The sequence below is a fragment of the Rhinolophus hipposideros genome, assembly GCF_964194185.1.
Source record: "Rhinolophus hipposideros genome assembly, chromosome: 4".
Lineage (NCBI taxonomy): Eukaryota > Metazoa > Chordata > Mammalia > Chiroptera > Rhinolophidae > Rhinolophus > Rhinolophus hipposideros.
Genome location: NC_138050.1, coordinates 68499324 through 68522378, shown reverse-complemented (window position 1 = coordinate 68522378; position 23055 = coordinate 68499324). Strand labels below are relative to the sequence as shown.

At 33.1% G+C, this 23055-nt stretch overlaps 1 protein-coding gene and 1 pseudogene across 2 annotated transcripts in view; one reads left to right on the top strand and one right to left on the bottom strand.

Annotated features, from left to right (window-relative positions):
* GPC5 (glypican 5) overlaps positions 1-23055 on the top strand; it is a 1240359-nt gene that overhangs the window by 363693 nt on the left and 853611 nt on the right. The window lies entirely within an intron of this gene.
* Positions 9559-10911, bottom strand: LOC308496599 (5'-nucleotidase domain-containing protein 1-like; annotated as a pseudogene). The gene has a single exon. The product of its transcript is annotated as a 5'-nucleotidase domain-containing protein 1-like (transcript).

The window sequence follows — 23055 nt, the reverse complement described above, 5'->3', positions numbered from 1 at the left end:
ATGACATACTTGCTCTTCATTTGTGATTTGAGAAAGACATGTGTGAAATTCCACTCTGTGTTCCACCATTTAGTTACATTTATGCTCTGCAGTATGGACGACAGAGCTCTGTCAGAGAATTAATTTTCCCCAAGAATCTCTAAAAGCACAAAATCAACATAAGATGAAACCTTCCCCTTGAGAATATTAAACATGTATTGGAGATAAGTGATAAGTATATGAAACACATTTAACATGGTGTAAAATAGCATGAGATCTCTTCTAAAAACAGATAATACAGTAAACAAATATTTTAGAGTTCAGAACTGAAAGGTTTGTGATGTGATAGGATTTGAACTAGGACTTGTTGGATTTGTTTGAGAAGACAGATACAAGATGACCGTAGAAGTGGAGGGTATAGTATAAATAAATCCTTTTTATATCATTGTAAATGTTTTGAATCTTCAAAGGAAGAGTATATGTAATAACAAACATATTGAGTAATTGCCATTATCTAAGCCTTGTTCGAGTCATTGCACATATTATCTCATTTAATCCTTGGAACAATTCTGCAAGATAGCGCTATTACAGATGAAGAAACTGAGGGATAGAGATCTTGGGAAAACATCCCAAAGGCCAAGCAAGTGCTTAGGGATGACAGGTTGTTGATCCCAGGCATTTACCTCAAATACTGATGCTCTGACCTGTTATGATATATTTCTTCTAAGTGGTGATCATGAAAAAGAAAATTTTGTTGTTAAAGAATGAAAATGTTGATTACAGGTATCTCCAACCTAGAATGTTCCCATACTTTGAAAAATCACTTGATTCTGACCTTAAGGCTAGGTAGTTCTCTCTCTATTATAAATTTCAGAAACTTCTTATTAGGATACATATATTAAATCAGAGATCTTAATATTATTCCTCTGTGTCTGTGAAGTTTTCTTAGAGTCATTAGCAGTTATAAGCATCATAAAATCATTTATTGAAACCAGAATGAAATTTCTTAAATATTTGTTTCTGACATCTACTTAACCAATTTAGAGATTGGAGTCAGTATTGTAAGGGGATGATGGAAGAAAGCTAAGAAGGAAAGGGATGAAACAACAAACTATATGTTAATGAAAGTAGCATTTAACACAGGTTTTATAATGCTGAATTATGGAAAAGTGGGAGCTAAGGAAGTGAGTTCAATGAACCAGTCCTTTCAGTGTATGTTTTCAAAAGTTTCATATGTTATGCCACTATCCCCCAAACTAGCAATACATGGAAAATAACTATCATGTAAATATCCATAGACATAGAGGTTCACTTATCATAGCATGTACTTGCATCTAAAAATCATATTCTTAACAAAATATGCCTTTTTTTTTGCTGATGCTCCACAGATATGAATTGCAACTCAACAGATCCCAGATAACCGATCCTAAATTAGAGTAACAGAAGTGCATAAGAAATTAAATGGATGATTTTACTTCAACTTGGTGAAGTAATTGTTATGGAATATCCTTAGATCTTAAAGGCAGAGCTGAGACAAGAACTAGTTTCTTCTTATTCCCGATCCACAATGTACCATCTTTGTGTCTCTTTCTGTAAGTTGAGGTGTTCAGTTTATTTTGAACCATATTCTTTTATTCACTTAAAATTATAGCTCAAATATAGTGTCATAAATTGCATAGAACCAATTTGTAGTTTAAAAGACTGCATACTTTTGAGTAGAATCCAACGTCATAATCACCCTTTGTCCATTATCATTCTATGTAACTGGGTCCTTACTCCGTTATTTGATCACTGTTTGATTTCGTTTTAATCAGTCCTTTCAGTATTTCCATAACTAATGTTTACACTCTTGCATACAGTACTTGACTTTAATCATGTTTCTAAGAACATTTTTTCTAATGGTTGAACTTTTTGAAATATTGACATGGTGTTGTATGTTATGCAGTGTTCTAACTGAGAGCATTCCTCAGAACTTCCTGGAATTGGGGCTAGTACAGAGCATTAGCTAGTGTTCATATATGATTTAATAAAACAAATGCAGTTAAAACCTTCAGGGAAGAGATAAGACTGTAAAAGTCTAATTCACTCTTGTCACTGCCTAAAACAATATAGGATGTGATTATGTGCTATGTGAAAGGTTTTTGAGGATCATAAAACTACATTTTGGAACCAGTCCAATAAAAATGAAGTAAATGGCTACAGAGAAAGACAGAAAGATCAAGTTATAATTGAATGATGTTGGCATGAAAGTTTGAAGGAAGTAAATTAGGACATTAAGTTGAGGGGATTAGAAAGAGAGAGATTGAGGAAATGAAGTGGAAAAAGCATTTAAACACCAGACAGTGTTTTAATAAGAGTTTTATAAGACTCAGTACTCACCGTAGCTTATAGTAGTCCAATTTGGTAACATGGGACAAAAATGTATTAAGCAGATTAAGATTCTAACAGTGACTCACACCTTTAATAGTTTTGATGATGGATATGTTACTTTAAGTTTTCTAAACTTTTGTGTCCATATCTGTGAAAATAGGGTGTTGTAAAAATATTTACTTTACAGGGTGTTGTAAATATAAAATACAATAATGTATTTAATAATGCCTGTATCCATGTTTGGTACTTAGTACACCTCCAATAAACGTTCATTCCCTTTCTCCTTCCCATTTTGTATTATTGGAATTATTTATCCCGCTGTGATAGACCAAGTCTGGCAAAAATATATCATGAGACAGTTTTCAAAATTCTTGTGCAAGAAGATTAAATCCTTAGTATCTTGGAATAAAACTTGATTTAGTAGTTATAAAATTTAATATCTATTGAGCACTTTCTGTATCCGATATTCTGCATGAGATATTGTCACATTTAATCCTCACAGCAATTTCATGTTATTATCACCCTTTTTAAAAATGTTGATCGTTTATATAGGGAGTAGGTGATGAGACAAGAGTAAAACCAAATTTGTCTGAATCTGAAGGCTCTGACCTTCACCACTAAGTTATCCTGCTTAATTGGTACTCATCAATGGTTTAAACATTTTCAAATTACATATTTACGATGTATGTATTTGATGAAGGTGGGGCGGTTGTGAGAATGAATAGCAATAGAGTGTGACATGACTGTGATTGATTTTTACTGTTTCTAGCTTTTTAAACTTGCCGAGCAACATATCTCAGGCTCCATTTATGTAATGTAAAATAGGATAAATATGCTTATCTCCATGTTATTTTTAGAATTAAATTAAGTTATATGCTTGTGTGTGGTGTCGAAGCACATATGTGTGTATAATATATAGCATAGCACTATTCCTGGCAGAGTAATAAAAAGAGCTGCCAGTTTTTATAGATTGAAAATATTTGAATCATAATGCCTTATGATGACTGAAATAAAAAATGAACCACTTGGTTCCAATTGCAGTAATAGCAGCAAAACTGGAAAAAAAATTATAAACTCTGGGGAAAATATAAAAACAACTTTTTGAATATACAGGAAAAATTATCAAAAGAAAGCAAAGACTGGCAGGGATTTGACCCTTAAAGGAAGATAATTGTGCTAGGTGCGATTCTTATATACAAGGCTTTTTATCAGAGGGCACTCCCAGGTCTAAAGCTTGAACTCAAGCCAGAAGTGACTGTCTTTAGTGACTTGAAGAATGAAATGATGAGTTTGAGTTCACAAGAGAGAGTTGCAAGTGAGAGGGGAATCCAACAAGCAAGTGAAACACAGAGGAAAGAAACTTGAAATCTGCATGTAAACTCTTGTCAAGTCTTTGGCTCACTTCTTAACTGTGCTTACGTGAGACTTCAGACATCCCAGCATCATATAACAGCCGGAAGGCTAAAAGAATGAGATCACATAAGGGAAACAGAGCTTGGAGTCAGTCTAGCCAAGTCAACTGGTGGTCATAACTAAAAAAAGAGTTCTTCAGAGGAAGATAACAGAACCCAGAGTTTATAATATATTCACAAAGTTCAGTTTAGTATACAAAATTAATATACATGCAAAGACATATGAGAAATAGGACATAAAGTCAAGAGAAAATATAGGTAGTATTAAACAAATCATAAGCTGAAGATGTCCACATGTTGCTATTAGCAGAGAATGACTTTCAAGTAGTCATATTAAATATGTTCAAGCAAAATAAGTTTATATTGAGAGAACTGATGTGAAATAGCAATATCAATGTCTCAAAAATACCAAATGGAAATTATAGAATTAAAAAATACAGCATCTAAAATTAACCTTTTACTAGAATTATTTCAATAATATTTGAGAAAGATTAGAGTAAGTAAATTTAAATTCAAATCCATAGCATTTGTCATAATTGAAGAAAAGAGAATGTTCTAAAAAATCCAGTTCAGATAACGTACAATAAAATGCCATTTTCTTAACAACAGTAAAAGCAATAAACAGAAACTAGAGACATGTGGCACAGTTGCTATATATTTTACGGGGATGCAGAAAAAGAGGAAAAAATGATGACGCAGAAAATATACGGGAAGAAATAAAAGACACAGATTTATGAATGTGGTGAAAAACAAACAACTTGATGAACAAATTAGATCAGCAAACTCGAAGCATAGTATAAAGAAACATAAAAGACCTAAATGTATCAGAGGAAAACTTTTAAAAAATTGAAGATGAATAGAAAAACTTGTAGGCAACTAGATAAAAAAGATGCATTACATACTAGGTAATGATAACTACTTTTCTTCAGAAATAATATAAGGCAAAAGATAATGGAAACATATTTTTAAAGTATTATAAGAAAAATCATATCTGTTTACCAAGAATTCTATTTTAATAACTGGAGAAAAATGCTATGTCTATGGGTTAGAACACTCAATATTGTTAAGATGTTCATTCTCCCAAATTAATATATATTCAATGCAATGCCAATCAAAATTTCAATCAACAGCCTGTGTTATAGAAATGGCAAATTGATTCAAAAATCTACATGGAAATATAAAGTATATAGAATAATCAAAGCACTATTGAAAATGATGGCTGTGATTACAAGACTTAAGACTATCTGACATCAAAATTTAAATTAAAGCTATAGTATTCAAGACAGTATGGAATTGACATTAGAATAGACAATTAGGTCTTTAAAATGAAAGACTAAGGTCAGTAAATTTTCAACAAAGTTGCCAAAGCAATTCAGTTGGTAAAGGAAAACATTGTCAGCAAATGGTTTTAAAACACCATTCAAATGAATGTGTATTTGTGCATATGTGTATGTGTGTCATACCATACACAAAAATCAATTCATGCTGATTATAGGCTTAAACATAAACATAAAATCTATAAAGCTTTTAAAAGAATACAGAGTGTATCTTCTTGACTTAGAGTATAGAAATCAGCCATAACATTAAAAATGTTATTAAAATTTGCTATATGCTAAAAATGCTATTAAAATGCTATTAAAATTACATCTTAAGTAAATGTATGTTCATTAAAAACACTTATAAAGTAAGCACAAAGTCATGAACTGGAATTAAATATGTGTAGCAACTCTATTATAAAGGTCTTTTATCTAGAATATAAGGAACTCCTAAAAATTGATAATTAAAAAATATAATCCAATAAAATGTGTAAGAAACTTGAACAGACACTTAGTTCACAAAGGGAGATAAGTGACTGGTCAATTAATACATAAAAATTTCTCAAAATTATTAGTCATCAGGAAAATTGAAATCAAAACCATAACGAGATACCATTTCACACACATTAGAATGGCTAAACTTAAAAATGCTTTTCAAAGCAATTGTTTCCGTGCATGTGGAGTAACTCATACGTTCTGACTGAGGTTTAGAATAGTATAATTACTCTGATTACAAAGCAATTTTGTAATATTCCAAATATAATAACCAAAATATTCTCTTGGTTATTCATACTCCTTATCATTCATTTGGCATTATACCCCTAGTTATTTACTCAAGGGAAATGAAAATATATCTCTATACAAAGACTTGTTCATAAATATTCACAGTATTCTTATTTTACAAAGCTAAAAGTGGAAATCTACAAATACCTATTCACAAAGGTAGAAAGAAAGGATAAACAGATTGTGGTATATTTATACAGTGAATTCTATATACCAATAGAAAGAAACAAACTACTGATACATGTAATAACATGGGTGAATCTCAAAAACATTGTACTAAGTGAAATTGGACGGGACAAGGAGTGCATACATAAAGTATGATTCCATTTATATGAAGTGTTTAAACATGGAAATGCAATCTGATAGTAGAAAAAATAACGACATTGGTATTAGATGGTTGGCAAGAAAACTTTCTGGGGTGATGGGAATGTTGTATATATTAATAGGAGTATAGATTATGGGAGTATATGTTTGCCAAAACTCATTGGTACCTAAACATTTGTGCATTTCACTGTGCGTAATCACTCACCCCTTACCCCCCAATAACCGTAAACAAATATTGAACACAATTAATAGAGTTTCTTTTATTTTGTAGCAGAATATGTCAACAGTCCTGAAACCATTTTCTTTTATTTTAGACTTGATCTAGTGAAAAAATACATTGAGTATAATGGGAGCCAGTTCCCAACTATTAGCTATTGTAATACTGATATGGAAAAGAGAACACTAACATGAACTTCATTGTATTGGAATTCAAACTATAAGTATTAATTCATGTTTCCAATATACTATAGATAGATATACAGATATATAGTGGATGAATAGATAGATAGATAAATAGATTGATCGATTGATCGATAGATACACACACACACTTTCTAGCTCTGTTGAGAATACCTAGGAGTAATATAACATCAATAGCATTACCATATCTATTGTGCAGATCCTGGTTTTAAATATCAATCTTTAATGAAAGTAATCAGGGTGCCTTGGAGAAATGAAGGTCCCAGAATCTAGGCAGGGAAAGTGAAAGATAGAAAATAAAGAATTTCTCAAAGAATAATAGGGACATGTTAAAAGCACACAAGATCCATTTTGAAGAGGCTCCAAATAGACAAATCTAGTACAATTAGAGTATTATAAACAACTAAGAATAATAAACGATCAAATCCTTTTAATGGGAATTCATGAGTCCAAACTGATGTAAATGAATGAATGAGTGAACCAAAAACTGGGAGAGAGGGAATAGCTCCTCCCTGCAATAGCATATCACTATACGGAGAACAAATTAAGAGGTTAGAAAACCACTATTGTAGGTATCATAGTAATAATTGATTCAGCCAAGAATTACCAACTTGTGCAACAACTAATGAGTAAAATTTTTCATAGTGTCAAAGTACTTATTAATTACAAAAGAAGCATATATGAATTTTATAGTGGATAAATCTAGTGTACAGCACATCAATTAAATCATCAAAGTTATTATCATTGATGGGATAAACTGATATCATGCACTTCCTGATATGATACTGAGGACACGTATTACCTCTGTAGCGTTCTTACCAGAAGGACATAAACTTACTCTAATCATGAGAAAACAACAGTTAAATTTAACTTGGGGGGATTCTACCAAAGAGGTGGCTGCACTCTTCAAAACCATCAAGGAGAAGAATGACAAAAGCTGAGAAACACATGCTTCCAGATTAAAATGGGCTAAAAAGTTATGGTAACTAAGTGCAGGATCCTAGATTTGGTCCTCGACTCTGGAAAACAACAAAAAACAAAAAAGCATGAAGAAACCATTGGAATAGAAATATATTAATGTTAAATTTCCTGATTTTGATTATTGTTGTATGGTTAAATAAGAGAATTCCCTTTTCTTAGGGTGTATGTGCTACAGTGTGTGTGTGTGTGTATGTGGGAGAGAGGGAATGAGAAGGATAAATCAAATGAAGCAGAATTAAATAATTAGTGAATCTTGTTAAAAGGTATACTAGAGTCTTTGTATCATTTTTGCAAATTTTCTATAAATTTGAAATTATATCAAAAGAAACAGTTAAAAATAAAGCTGCACATCTAACTTTTTCCATTTCTATTTATGTCCTTTGGTTCTGTTTCCTGGAGAACACTGACTATTAATTCAAAAATTTTGAAAAAGATATACCTCCTTAGTAAATAAAAATTGTATTACATTAATTAAAGAGGAAATTAGCTAAAATCCTTTATAACAGAGGAAGTGAAACTTTGATCATAAATGTTTTAGAACCACAACTTCCGGTGCCTCAAGCACACCATTTACTAATGTCTTAACCTACTGTTTTGCAGGATTTTAAAGATTAAAACAGTGTTTTAATCTTTTTTTTTGTAGTTTTTTAAAGATTAAAACAAATACATTTGAAGTGGTGGTGGGTGAGTAGTGAGGGGGAAGCCAGATGAGAGAAAATACTAATCACTAAGAATATATTTAAATATTGAATGTTACTGTGTACTTATTAGAAAAATATTAATAGTAAGTCCTATTTTAATGTAATTAGAAAGCATTGAATAGTAGTATTTAGGAAGTTGACAATATCATTGATGTTGATATTATATAGGAGATTGATATGTTACATTTTTATTATACCAACATACAAGAAGCTATTTATCAGGAAATCACTGCTTTTTTTATACAGTTGACCTCTATTTCTTTTCTTTTTTCACTAAGGAATAAGATTTATTGGGTAATGTTTAGCTTTGGAGGGTTATAGTCCATTGCATTATCTAATATGTTTTTTTACCCCAAGAACCAATTTTTGTCCCATTGAGAGTAAGTACATGCTTTAAAGGGAATGAAAATGAATTAAACAGCCTTTAACATTCTTAGCGGGGAGGAGGAACCGTAATGGTAACATTGGAGGTTGAAATAGTTGGCTTCTGGTATCATCTCTGTCTCATATCGGTTGTGTGGTCTTAGAGAAAATAATGTCTTTTTTATTTTCTTGTTTGGAAAACACAAGACTAGCATAAAGACTGATAGATTGGAAAAACAACAACAACAAAAAACACATTTAATCTCACTGGACTCTGTGTTCTTGGTATAATTTAAAAAGCTGGTATAGATCGGTTGTTCTCAATTTTGGCTGCATTTTCTGGGGGTCGTAAAAGATGTCAATGCTCACTTATATCCCCAGTCCAATTCAACCAGTCTCTGGAGTTTATGGTGCAGCCAGTTGTTCTCAAACTTAGTGTGAATCACACTATCATTAAGCATGGATTCCTGGGTCCCATTTCCAGAGTTTCTAATTTTGTAGGTCTGGGGTGGGACCTGCAAATTTGCATTTCTCTGAAGTTCTCAGGTGATGTTATGCTAGGGGTTTGGCACTGGTTTAGGCACAGGTGTAAATATTTGTGTGTGTGTGTGTGTGTGTGTGTGTCTACCCAGGTGAATTCTAATCTCAGAGCTATTGGTATGCAAAATATTAATAAGGTTCTTTTCGATTCCAAGATACTGAGATTTGAATACAATCAGAATTGTCGGGCATCAAAATGATCTACATAGAAAAACATCATTTTTTTGGTCAGTCTTCATTAAGAATTTGTTTCATAAAGCATTTTACAGTTTTTGTTTAAATTAACATTTTTACAGTACATTTTTAAATTAACATTTTAACATTTTGCTGCATATATGGTTCTTGACTTCATTTTTCAGTAAAGAAAAGTTATTTGCTTGTCATTGTTTCATCATTTGATAAAACCAGTGGTGGGTTTGGATAGTAGCCAGCTGTTTTTGAATTGTTTGAAGAGAATTTTGTAAACTTGTGGTCCAGGGGTAATTCTGCTATTGTTTCAATACTTGGAATTGCAGTAGTGCTGTGAGTACCGATTCTCTTACAAGACCACGTATAAACCAAGGCGTCTTCTGTTTTTATTAGTTCCGAAATGGAATCAATAAAAAACAAGTCCCAGTTTTTAGATAATGAATTTAGAGGCTTTGCCTTCTGTCCCTCATATTTTCCTTCTGTCTCTAGAGGCTCCGATTCCTCAGGCTTCTGGTTTCTGTGCCCTCTGACCTCTTCAAGGATGAGGACTGTCTCCCAATTACTATAATGACAAGCTGGGAAATATCTGAATGCGTGCTGTCACCACAGTAAACAACCTTGGGTTCAGCTTTGCCAGTCATTTTCTTCAGAAGTTTTTAAAGGTGGACAGCATTCCCTTGGGAGTACCAGCCAGGTTTATCCAGAGATGGCAGTGCCTCCTGCTCCTTGTCATTCTCAAAAGTCCTGAAAGGTCTCTGACTTGGTAAATGGGAGAAGAAACCCGGCTTTTGTGCATTGTAATCACAATGTCAAAAAGGTCTGCAAAATCATTCCCAAGGATATGCTTGCAGAGAAGTCTATAGCAATCATTGTGAGAACTGGTGATTAACAAAATAATTTTTCCAGCATTCCTTAGCTACCAAAGCCACTTGTTTACAGATTCGGGACAACTGTGTAAATACCAGCCTGGATCTCTATTTCTGGAAAATATGTTCCGCAGTTTTCCTTAAAAGCTGACATTCTATTGTTGTGTTGTATACCGGCAACTATATCCTTCCAAAAATCAAATGCTTCCTGACCATTTTTCGGCTTTGTTAAAGAGTCCACCACTCTGGCACACAGAAGAGCTCCTGGCAGGTCCAAGTAGTTATTATACAAATGATATTTTCCTGATCTGCAAGCCATTCCAATGTGTAACAGGAAGTACTTCTGCTCCTTCCTGCCAAACTCCTCGACCACCTCCTAGGCAGCCATCGTCTTTGTGCTGTGGGGTTGCTCTGAGAAAGGTGCCATTATATGCAAGTTTAATGAAGCTCCCCTCTTCCAGACCCAATGCCAAGCTCTTACAACAGAAATCCCAATGTTTTGGAGTCCCAGTGAGCAATTCCTTGTCATATCCTTTCTCCTTGACCAGGCGCTGAGCAAAGCTGTTATAAATGAGGGGCAGGGATGGGGGTGGGCGCTCTCCAGCAGGTTGTAGCTACACAGTGTGGTCCAGCAGTTGCTGGCTGACAGAGAGAAGTGCTGAGCCATGAATGCACTGACAACACTGGCAAGTGCCTCTCTATTCCTTTTCCTTTAAACTTTTCAGTTTTCATTCCCTAATGGTTTATATTAAATTTATGAATACTTTTTAAATCTGCAGTACAGAACATTTTCTTGCTCTGTTTCTAAAACAGGGATATGCATTTATATTTGGTGTCACTGCAGCTTTACTTCTGGTCACATATACAAATATACCTATTCTCCCCAAAATATAGCCTTGATATTACTATAAATTAGTTTCAATTATAAATATATACTGAGTGAGTCACAGATTAGTTCATTTTGATAGGACAAATACATTTTATGAAAATATGAGGGCTTTTTAATCAAGAATTTATTTTACAACATAAATGGTAATTTAATCTTAAGGTAAATTTTAATGCACTTTTGAATTTCTGGGGTGGCCGGTTAGCTCAGTTGGTTACAGAGCACTGCTACTAACACCAAGGTTGCCAGTTCGATCCCTACATGGACCACTTTGAGCTCCGCCCTCCTTATGAAGAAAAAAAAAAAAAGGGAAGAATTTCACCTGCTATGTATTTTGAAGTTTATTTTATGTTTAAGAATAGACCCTTTTTGTTCATATTAGCCACTATATTTACATTCACATTCTCTAGAATTCTTAGTTTTACGCCAGGTAATACTTTTTTTTTTTTTTTTTCACTGACTGGAACAACATATTTGTATTCAAAGCATTTTGTTTACTACTTAAAAAGTTTTTAAATGTTCTAATAAAAATAAATCTACTTCCGTTACATATGTCAGTTAGATTGGTTTTCTATATAATTTTGCACATGTTTTGCTTAATTGAATAGGTTGAAAGTTTTGAGTAATTGAAGGATTTTAAAATCCTTATATCTGAAATTAAAACTATGATATGTGATAATTTGACTTGTGAAATACAGTATATGTATTTTTGTTACTCCTGATGCAAATTTAAAGTTTCCTAAATTGTTCGTACCTGTCACAAATTTATAAGAAAACAAACAACTGTCTAAATTACTATTTATCAGAAACCCCTATTTTAAAACGAAACTTGTCGAGATTCCATTCTGCAGGAAAGCAACAATAGCCAAAACTTTTTGATCTGATTGCCTTTCATGTGTGAGGCTAAATTTCGGTTCTATTATTGGGAATCAGGAAAGTTATTCCCTGCGTGATAATATGGGTCAAGATCACCTTTATGCTTATTATAGGAGATGCTCATCCAGAGACTGTTAGCTTAATGACCCAGCTTCTTATGCATAAGTTACAGTCTGGGACCATGGTAGGAAGTTTTGAAGCTTCATTAGTCTTTAAGGCCACAGGGGAAACATTAAATTAACAAACAAACAAACAAACAAAAAAGGAAACAAAGTGTCAAGTCAATGATTCCAAAGAGACCTTAGCCAACAAAGTGTTGTCTTTCCAGCATTCTTTAGCTGTAAAGGAATTTAGTTGTGTTTTGGTAAATTGTGTGCAACTTCTGCTGTCATTTAACTTTTGCACCTGACTAAATCTGTTAAACAGTATTCCATACTAATAACTTTTGTGTAGGTACATGATCATTATGCCATACTGATCAAACTCTGAGGTAACATCACCTTTGCTGCAAAATGGAAGGTGGCTCTGATCAGATGATCAGACAGTTAGGGATTATGAGTCTGAATCTCAAGAGAGACATGAAAGACAAAGCTGTGATTTTTGGATATCATGGCCATAGGTGAAAGAAAATGATGTGAATGTGGTTACTTGGGGAGTATGTTTTGAATCAGAGATCTAGAAAGCTGAAGATCTAACCTTTGAATCACCAAAGCAGAGCATCAGAAAATGTAGTGGATGAACCTGGAGAGAATAATGTATTGAAACTAAGAGAAGACACATTCAACAGTGAAGTGACATATAGAGCAGAGAGGCCAATTATCAGATATATTAGAGAATATGTCTTAGTTTGGGCAATTAGAATATCACAGGACACCTAAAATCAGAATCATTTCTGTGATTATCTGTGGATTGAACTGGATAGCCATGAACTTGAGGGCTACTGAGGAATTCTTTAAAACCTTTTTTGGATCAGTTTTATGTTCATAGCAAAATTAAAAGGAAGGTACAGGGATTTCTCATATACTATCTCCCTACACATGCAGAGTTTCCTCATTATCAGTATCACCCCTCCACCTCACCAGAGTGGTACTTTTGTTATAATTGATGAGCCTACACTGACACGTCAGAATCATGGAAAGTCCATAGTTTATCTTAGAGTTCGCTCTTGGTGTATGTTCTATGAGTTTGAACAAATGTGTGATGACACCGATCTATGACTATAGTATCACATGCGCACAGAATAGTTTCAATGCCATGAAAATTCTTTATGCTCTACCTAGTCATCCTCCCCACCCTCATGCCAACAACTCTGATCTTTTACTGTCCATGGTTTTACCTTTTCCAGAATGTCATATAGTTGAAATCTCACAGTACGTAGCCTATTCAGACTGGCTTCTTTCACTTCATATTGTGCATTTAAGTGTCCTCCGTGCCTTTTCATGGCTAGATAGCTCATTTCTTTTCAGCATGGAATATATTCCACTGTCTGCATGTGTCACAGTTTATTTATCCATGCACCTACTGAAGGACATCTTGATTACTTCCAAGTTTTTGCAATAATGAAAAAAAAAAGCTTCTATAAACATACTGTAGAAGTTTCATGTGTAAATAAGTTTTCAATTCCTTTGGGAAATATTAGGAAGTTTAATTGCTACATAATATGCTGAGAGTATGTTTAGTTTTTTAAGAAACTGCCTAACTGTTTTCCAAGCAGCAATGTATGAGAGTTCCTCTTCAATTCCAAGCAGCACTGGGTGTTGTTAGTGTTAGAAATTTTGGCCATTGTAATAGATGTGTAGTGGTGATAAATAGTTTAATGAATAATTATAATTATAGTCTGGTGGACTTTTATTTCAAGAATTGAACTGTGAAAGGGAAGTAAGAAATTGGGTAGTAAATAGAGTTAGATTCAGGTAATAAATAATAGATTTCCATCCTTTTTGGTCAAAATTTTTCAATTTTAACTTTCAAAACAATGGAAAATATGGTAGCTAGCCACTGCCCGAACTTTCCGAATGACCTCTGCCATCCTAGCTGTTCTAGACACTCCACAAGAACTCAGTGACCACCTAGGGTCTAACAACTACACGGAACTTTTAGTTCAATGGAGCTGCAGTCTCTGATTCAGGCTCTTTTATGATAAGTGCCATACTAATTACTAGATAATTTTAGTAACAGACCAGGAAGGGCACATTAGGTTAAAGGAGGTTGTGTCTTTTTGTTGGTCTTGTTTTTAAGAAAATAGATGTATGCATGTTTATAAATAGAAGGGAAGGATTGGGTAGCGATGCAAATGTGGAAATCAGGCAGGGATAGGGGAGGAGAAGATACATTAGTAGACATTAAGTTTGGGTGGAGAGGAGACAATTATTGTTCTGGGATGGAAGAAAAGTCTGGGAATGAATATGGATAATTTCCTGCATTGATAGGTAGGAAGATAATGAATTTCCTAGTCATTGGCCTTTACTTTTTCTGTAAATTTGGAGACATTGTCATTACTGAATCAAAGGACAGTAATAAGTCAAGAAGGTTGAGGAGAATGGTCAATATTTTCTATCCGTAATGTGGATCGTTGCTCTTTCCACAGGCCTCCTGTCATTGAATAGATACGAAGCTAGGGATAAAATGCTAGTACATGTTTCAGTCTCTAAATTTTAAAAAGCATATCTCAATACAGTCATTCTAATAGCAAAAAGTATGAATATTGCCCCATGTTTTCCATGCTCCCACATACATATGTACTCATAATAGGTTTTATTGTTAGTGATTTATTTATTTATTCATTCTGCCCCTACAAAAACATGCCGTAGCAGCATACACACCTTTGTAAACATATATTGGAATTTCTATAAGATTGCTCAGATTTTTATATTTACCTTCATATTGCTTGGACATTTAATATTTTAGTACATTATTTTCCATAGGGTTCTAGCAATTTTCATCCCCACTGGCAATCCATGGAAGCACATTTCTTTACATCTACATCAGCATTGCATATTATTGCTTTCTTGCTGCTTTAGAGTGGGGACAGAATTGTGGGGCGTTAGTCCCATTTGTTTACATAAGATTGAAAGTTAATACAAATTTCTTAAATATTATCAAGTGAATTTCTGGAGTTTCCTGACTATAGAGGAAATAATCTGGTTCAAACAATCCTTCATTTTCATCAAGTGTTTTAGAGGAGAGTCCAGTTTTTCTGTTTATAAACTAATACATACACATTAACCAGTACTATGTTGGTCTGGACTGAAATAAGAGCTTCAGAAATATGTGAATACACAATTATTTCAACCGGTAGTCTTGGAATCTGTAACCAAAATTATGTTTTATTGCCCTGGAGATGTAAAAAAAAATTTTCCAGTTATTTAACCCTGCCTGTTATCGTATGTTATGAGGGAGTAAAAGAATTATAAGTCATCCAGAAAGGGGTGGCTTCTATATCTTTCGAGGTGGTGTATATTTAGTATCATCCAGAAGATCTTTAGATTTACTGAAACAAAGTTCATACACAGCTCATTGATAATAAGTAAAGTTGAATTTGGAGGAGATAGTAACTAAGGCCCTCTATCATGGTCTGGAACTTTTAATAATCTCTCTCCTTTTGGATTCTTCTTTCCTTATGTGTTAGCAATAGTGAATTATTCATGATGCCTGAGATCTACCATACACATACATTCCTTTCTATAATAATTCAAGCCTTTCCCCGATATCTGCCTGTGACAGTCATATTCAAGTGACAGGACTCAGCTCAATGGTAACTCTTTCCTAACGTGTTTCCCAAGTTGTTGTTTGTTTGTTTTTTTTTTTTTGTCATTGTTCCCACATTTATCAATTAGATACTGTATTTTGTGTTATCACTATAGTTACCCATTGCTGTCTCCCTTACTAGGTTTTAGGAATTTTGAGATCAGAGATTTTGTCTTACTCATCTTTTTATTTAGCAGCTGTTTGTATTATTTGACATCTAGCTCAATACATTGCACATAGGAGATACTCAATAACAGTTGAATGAATGAAACTATGTGTGCATGATGGAGTAGGCTGGCTAAACCAGGTTAGGGAAGGCACAGCTGTCAATGTCCGCTGCTGGTTATAAATCCTAGGTAAACTGTATTAAGGGCTTTAGGATATAATGAAGTTTGCAGTGGGTTAGAACACTCTTTCATAAAACCTTCTGAGAATAAAACAGTCCAATAGATTACACAAACATAATGTGAGACCATAATGTGAGAAACTGGCCTTGTTTGTTCTCTTTTCGTGAGAGTTAATCATATTTTCCATTCAAGCCATCCCATATATGCAATTGGAGGAATTTTAAATTTTGTAATTTCTAGTGCTAGTCACACATGACTTGTATATTCTTATTTTTATGTTTTTTATGCTTAAAAAGCATATTTAGATGCTTTTAAATATTGACTAACATTTAATTATCAATTTTAAACACTTGGGATATATTTGTGAATTAAGAGTAAATATATTGGACAGAAAAATTTTTCCTGGTAACAGCATAATGTGTCTAGAGAAACGTACCTCACTTTTAATGCTCTGGTAGTATATTCTATTTTTTTTTAATTCTTTCATCTCATAACTGCAGATAAATCCCAGCAAACCAGAAAAATGTGATCATAATACTTAAAATTGATTATTATCAACTGCTTCTGGAATTGTATTATATGTCTTTTATTTTTAAATAAGTGTGAAAGCTAGTCTCTCTGCAGATGCTAATATATACAGAACAATCCATATATGAATTTTGAAGGAGCCTGGAGGGAAGAGCTTTCTCACATAGACAGATGAATTAGGATACTTAGCTGACAGGGTCATCACTACATTTCTTATCGGAAAAATGGATTTCTACTACAAGGCTGGAAAACATTTTTAAAAATCCTCAAGTAGGCTGTAGCATTCAATGAATCATGCCATAAATTGAATGGGAAGAGAATCTGAGCATGTGTTGGAGAATATGGAGTGAGAAAGGGGCCTGCAATATCAGGCATGCAAGATAAAGAAAAATACCTTATGCCAGCAAAGAAAGCTTTTGGGCTTGAGGTAGAAATTGAATGGTAATGTTTAAGTAAGTACTTCAGTAGCATTTTACATAAAAATTCATCTGTTTTTAAAAGTAATATACTATGCTAAACACTATGTATATCATCTGCATTATTTTGCATCGCTTAAATATTATGGTTAGAAATCCAATCCTTGTAGAAGTAGTCAGCATTCACAAAATGGCCAATGCATAATACTAATGGTATTACTCTTTGTAGAAATAACTTAAAATGCATTGAATTTAGACTAGAAATTTAGAGTAGCTTAGAAAATCAAGGAAAGGAGGAAGGGAGGGAGGGAGAGAGGGAGAGAAGAAGGAAGGGAGTGGGCTGCCTCAAGTAGAACAAAATTACAACTGAAAAAATGATTTCAGTGAGTTTTTGAACATACAAGCAGGCTGAGGTTCTATTTAATTTGTCAAGATGCACTAACTTTGGGGAATATTTTAATGTCAGCTGGACTTTGTGATTCTTACTGTCTATAGCAAAATAAAAGTTTCAGTCTGACTTATTTTGCTTTGCATAATAATCTCAAGATCCATCCACGTTGTTGCAAATGTCACTATTTCATCTTGTCTTATTTCAGAATAGTGTTCCATGATTTATATATACCACATCTTCTTTATCCAATCATCTATTGAAGAACACTAAGTCGAGAACCATATGATTTCACTCATACGTGGTCTATAAAACTGAAAACAACAAAGGAACAAGACAAACAAATGAAGAAACAAAAACTCATAGACACTGACAATAGTTTACTGGTTACCAGAGGGTTAAGTGGGGAGGGGCGTGGAAGATGAGGGTGAATGGGGTCAAACATATCGTGATGGAAGGAGAACTGACTCTAGGTGATGAACACACAATGTGATATATAGATGATGTACACAGAATTGTACACCTGAAACCTATGTAACTTTACTAACAATTGTCACCCTAATAAACTTTAATTAAAAAAAAAAAAGATTCAATCTGTGCTAGTGAAGATCAGCCATTTTGAAGAAACACTTGAATTTTGATTCCATTCTTTCACTCTGTGTGAACATGGCCTTATTTAATGCAGAGATTTTGACTGTCTGTGATTTTTTTACATACCAGGCATTGCTAATCTTTGAAGATTCATATTACTTTCTCCGATCCAAAAAGAGTTTCTTCTGTTAGAGCAAAGCAATGTGTACATATTTAGAAAAAAGGAATTAATTTAATATTTATTTAGTTGAATGGTAAACAGGAAATAAAGGGTGGAAGAATAAAAACATTTTATTTCAAAGGATTCTCATTAAAAATATTTTGTTTCTCTTTAAATGTTTAAAAATTCTATGATTTGAATTATACTTCTGCCGATAGTGAACTGTGGTTTTTTAAGAAACCTCATGAGGCAAGGACTTATAAGAATGATATTTATTTTATATTCTCAGTGACGGCCTATATTTTAATTTTATACATGGTGCTCAAGATTTATAAAACATCTGAGCTGAGGCTAATATGAAAAATGATATATGAGCTTTAAATTTTGAGTTACCTTTCAGGATGCATTTTAATTCATTTTATCATCTGGATAAATGAACTGCTAAGACTATAACATGAAAACAAATGAACATAACATGAATTGCATCCTCTTGTGTCAATTAGTGCTTTTATATTGCTAGCCATGTTATTTTATTTGGAAGTACTTCAATGACTGTTTTACTTTGGGAGTTTATTGGTACTTTTCCTTTTTCATACTTTAAGGTTTTATTTGACTAGATAACATACATCTGCTACAGTCATGATTGCTGATTTATGTGTAGTTAATAAGTTTAGCATTGAATTCCAGCATTTATTGAGCAACTGTTTGTAAAGCCCTGTGCTGCACATCAAAAGAAACAAAAAGTGATGATTAACAGTAATCATGCTTCTGGGTATTTATGGTCAACATTCTAGGAAGGATAAATATATACACAAAACTACAAATACTATCAATACTATCCAACTTTAGTAGATATATAAAAATGTATCATGAGTTTATGAGGGAGGCGAATGCATTGACTGAACTGCTGTGTAGAGGGTGAGTCACTGGAATTTAGCCAAATAAGGAGTCACATCGTCCAGTGTGTGAAGGGGCAGCAGCCTTCAGGAAAAGGGAGAAACATGAACATAGCCAGTGAAATATGTAAATGTCTGATGTCATTTTGGAATGGTGAATAGACTGGTATTGGTAGACCAAGATTTTCTGATTAAAGTTGGCAGTAAATGGGACAAAAACATATTTTTTTTCAACTTATAATTGTCTTTTGATGCTGTTTTAAAGCAAATGGGGACCTTTTTTATAAAAAATGTGGAGATCTGCAAAGTTCTTAAATAGGGAAGTGATAGTCATAACATATTTTTAGAAAAACAACTGTCGTGGCTATATGAAGCATGAGAGGCTGGGCCAACATATTAAAGAAAAGGAGATGCATTTGGAGGCATCTGAAATGTTTCTGGTGAAAGATACACTTTCCAGATGCAATGCTAATGAAAAGGAGGAAACAGCTGCAAAAATAAAATACAGTTCCTATGGCCATGACTTGGTGACTGACTGATATAAGAAATAAGGGAGAATACAAAACACTAAAGATGAAGGCACGCCAAGATTTCAAGCTATGGTGTCTTCAGGGACAGTGATGCCTTTGATAGATAAGGAACACAGGAAGATGATCACATTTGTTGGGAAAATACTATTTTATGCATAAGAATTTAATATATATTTAGGAATTTTTGCATTTACCTGATATTGAAGCTTAATGGTAGATTAATATTAATGAGAAAATGTATAATTCTCCTGAAATTGGAGAAGTTGTCGAAGTGAAGGTTAAGTTCGAAGAAGAGAATATATGCTTCATTGTAATTTTGTGCAATTGAAATTGGTATGAGAGAATATGACAATTAGAAATACTATTGTATGTGGCAACTCTTTAAAAACTCTGTCAGGTGGCAGTTAAACAGGCTTTTGTATATATTTTTATTACGTATGTGTATACCCATAATGCATATATACACTTAGATTACAACAGATTATTGCCTTCACTGTAAGTATGTCATAGCTCAATTAAAAAAAAAAAAGGCTCCATTTGAAGAGAAACTACATACAATTACACATGATCTTCTTTTTTTTTTCCCAACTGTTAAGTGTCAGGTTCTTGGTGTACTATTCAGAGGGGAAAGTGATCTTTCTCCATAAGATTAGATGTGTTGGTTCCAAATTCAAAGTGAAGAAAAAGTAATATCAAAAAAATAATGAAAAAAAAAAGAATAATGAGAAACATAATCCCTGGTTAAGATATATTTTAGTAAATATAACAAAAAGGAGATAAGGAAGTATTTAGAAATATTTACATAATTTAAACATTTTCTCTGAATCTTGTTGGTAGTATAGTTGGAAATTACAACTTTAGGTTCAATCATTTTGAGGTTATTTATTAAAGAAAGACATCTTAGCAAGAAAATTTAACTCATTTTATTTTCAAAATAGATTTTCTTTAATGACCATAAATATGATTATTATAAAATAGTTATTCTTTATAGACTTGTAGTTGAAAATATAGCTTTGGGCACTATACTCTTTCCATCACTTCGGAGAACATCATTCTAGTTGAGCAAAATACTTTTGTATTTAGTTATGGAAGTAGCCTTCTATTAGGTTGGTGCAAAATTAATTGTAGTTTTTGCAATTATTTGTAATCTTTTCAATCACAATTACTTTTGCACCAACCTAATATAATAGTACTAACGGCAGTAGTAGTAGAGTAGTAGCATAGTGGTAGTAACAGGAACAGTATAATGTAGTAGTAGTACAGTGTAGTATAGCATAGTAGAATAGTATAGTATAGACTAATAGTAGTGTAGTATAGAAGTATAGTAATAGTATAGTTGTAGTACCAGTTGCTCTTAGATATCCTTATTTCATGTAATTGTTTGTTCTTTGAATAGTGAAGAAATTAGGTCAGAGAGAAAGAATAAACTGCTTCTTTTAAGTCCTAAACTTTTCATGTAAGAATCATGATTATTGATTGGTACAAGGTTGATACCAAGTATTTGGATGCTACTTTTTATTTAAATGTCAATTTTATCCATTATTGACTATCACCTTGAAAAAAAATATTTGCTGTCTTATTAAGGAGGAAGCAAAATACTTTATTGTAGTCTCTCAGTTTGTTGGATGAACCTGGCCAAAAATTATTAATTCAATTTTTCAGTTCAAGGAATATTTCTTAGATGCTCTTACATACCACCAACAATTGTAGAAACTAGGAATGAAAACTATAAGCGGGCTCATCCCTATACTTAGAAGCCTATAAAACAGGGAGGAGGGTGGAAGTATATGTTGTGAGTGCATTTGGGAACATGCTTGCCTACAGAGAAGGCTTTCTGGAGGAGGCTGGGCCTAAAAGAGTGGAAAGGGGAAAGTAGAAATGAAGTAGAAAGAGAAAGTAGAAGGGGCAGAGAGAGGGTAGAAAGAAGATTGTTTTGGAGTAGTTCAATTTGTTTCATTAGTGAGGTTTAGCTGTTGATAACTAGGTTAGGGAAATACAATATTTGAACTAATCTCTTAAACCATAGTAGTAACGATTTCTAATCCTCTACAGACATTTCCAAACATTGATTCATTAAGAGTTCTGTTTTGTGCTCACCACCAAGAGTTCTCCTTCCAGCACCAACACACAATGTAATACATAGATGATCTATTATAGAATGTACACTTGAAACCTACATAATTTTACTAACCAATGAAACCCCAATAAATTTAATAAATAAAAAATGTAAAAAATAGTTCAGTTACTTGAAAGCAAATTGCTATGTAAATAATTTACAAAATACTACCACAGTAGCCTTGTATAATGAGTAGTTTTTTTTAATATCCAGATGTTCCTAAAAAGATATTTTATGCAGAATGACTTTTTAAAGCTTAATCGTATTGACTGAAGATATTTTATTTATCTTGAATCCAGTAATGCTTTTTAGAGATGCTGTGTAAAAATTAGCTTTTGGTTTATTAAAAGAAAGAGGTCAACTCTTCACAGCTTATCTTACTAGCTCTGCAACTCTTGCATCTGTCACTTTTTCACCCTTGTGCTACAAACCTACCGCTCTTTCCTTTGTGTAGTAATATATGCATTTGCTCCTATTGGGTCTCAACATTCATGCCTGTTTCAAAACCTTGCAACTGTCAGCACACTGCCATCTGCCTTTTTAGTAGGACGTCATGACATATAATACCACAGTCAGAATTATCAGTGTTTTTGTGTCTAACTTTCCAAGCTTGTTTACCCCAGACCCTGCTCTATAGAGACACCATCTCCACTGACAAGACTACTTTAGAAAGGAGAATGAATGAATTTGCAATCTGTTCAATGAAATACACATGGTTTAATAGTCCTACTGACACTTGCAAAAAAATGCATTCCAGTGTTTTCATATCTAGCTAAATCTTATGTTCAGTTTTTTTATTTAACCTTAATAACTAAAGTGAAGAAAGCCTCAGTATTGTTTCAATTATTAGAGGAAATCTAGAGCATTACCTGTTTATATGCTTAGTTTCTCTCTAATGTATACCCCAGAGTATCCATAGAACATGATTTGAAAATTAAAAAAATAAAATCTGTTTCTAATAGTAGAATTTCAGGCATCTTCAACTGGCTCTTGAAACTAATATCTTTTGATGAAGGAAAAACTCCAAAAATCACACAATCTATAAGTATTTTTTTATGTTTAATATCAGTTGTGTATTATGATACATGTATCAAGAAGACAGTGGTGGTTTTTATTTAATTGATTCTGAAATATACACTTCATGGTGTCATATGTTCATGGATGTTAGAGCTGAAATTGATTAAGACATTAAATAATTTATGCTTTCAATTTAAAGAAGAGGACAAGTGACACAAAATTTAAAGAGGATTGCTGAAGAGCTAATGGAGTAGAGACGATGATGCAATCATTTAGATTTCCTTATTCTCTCTTCCACTATAACAAATTAGTC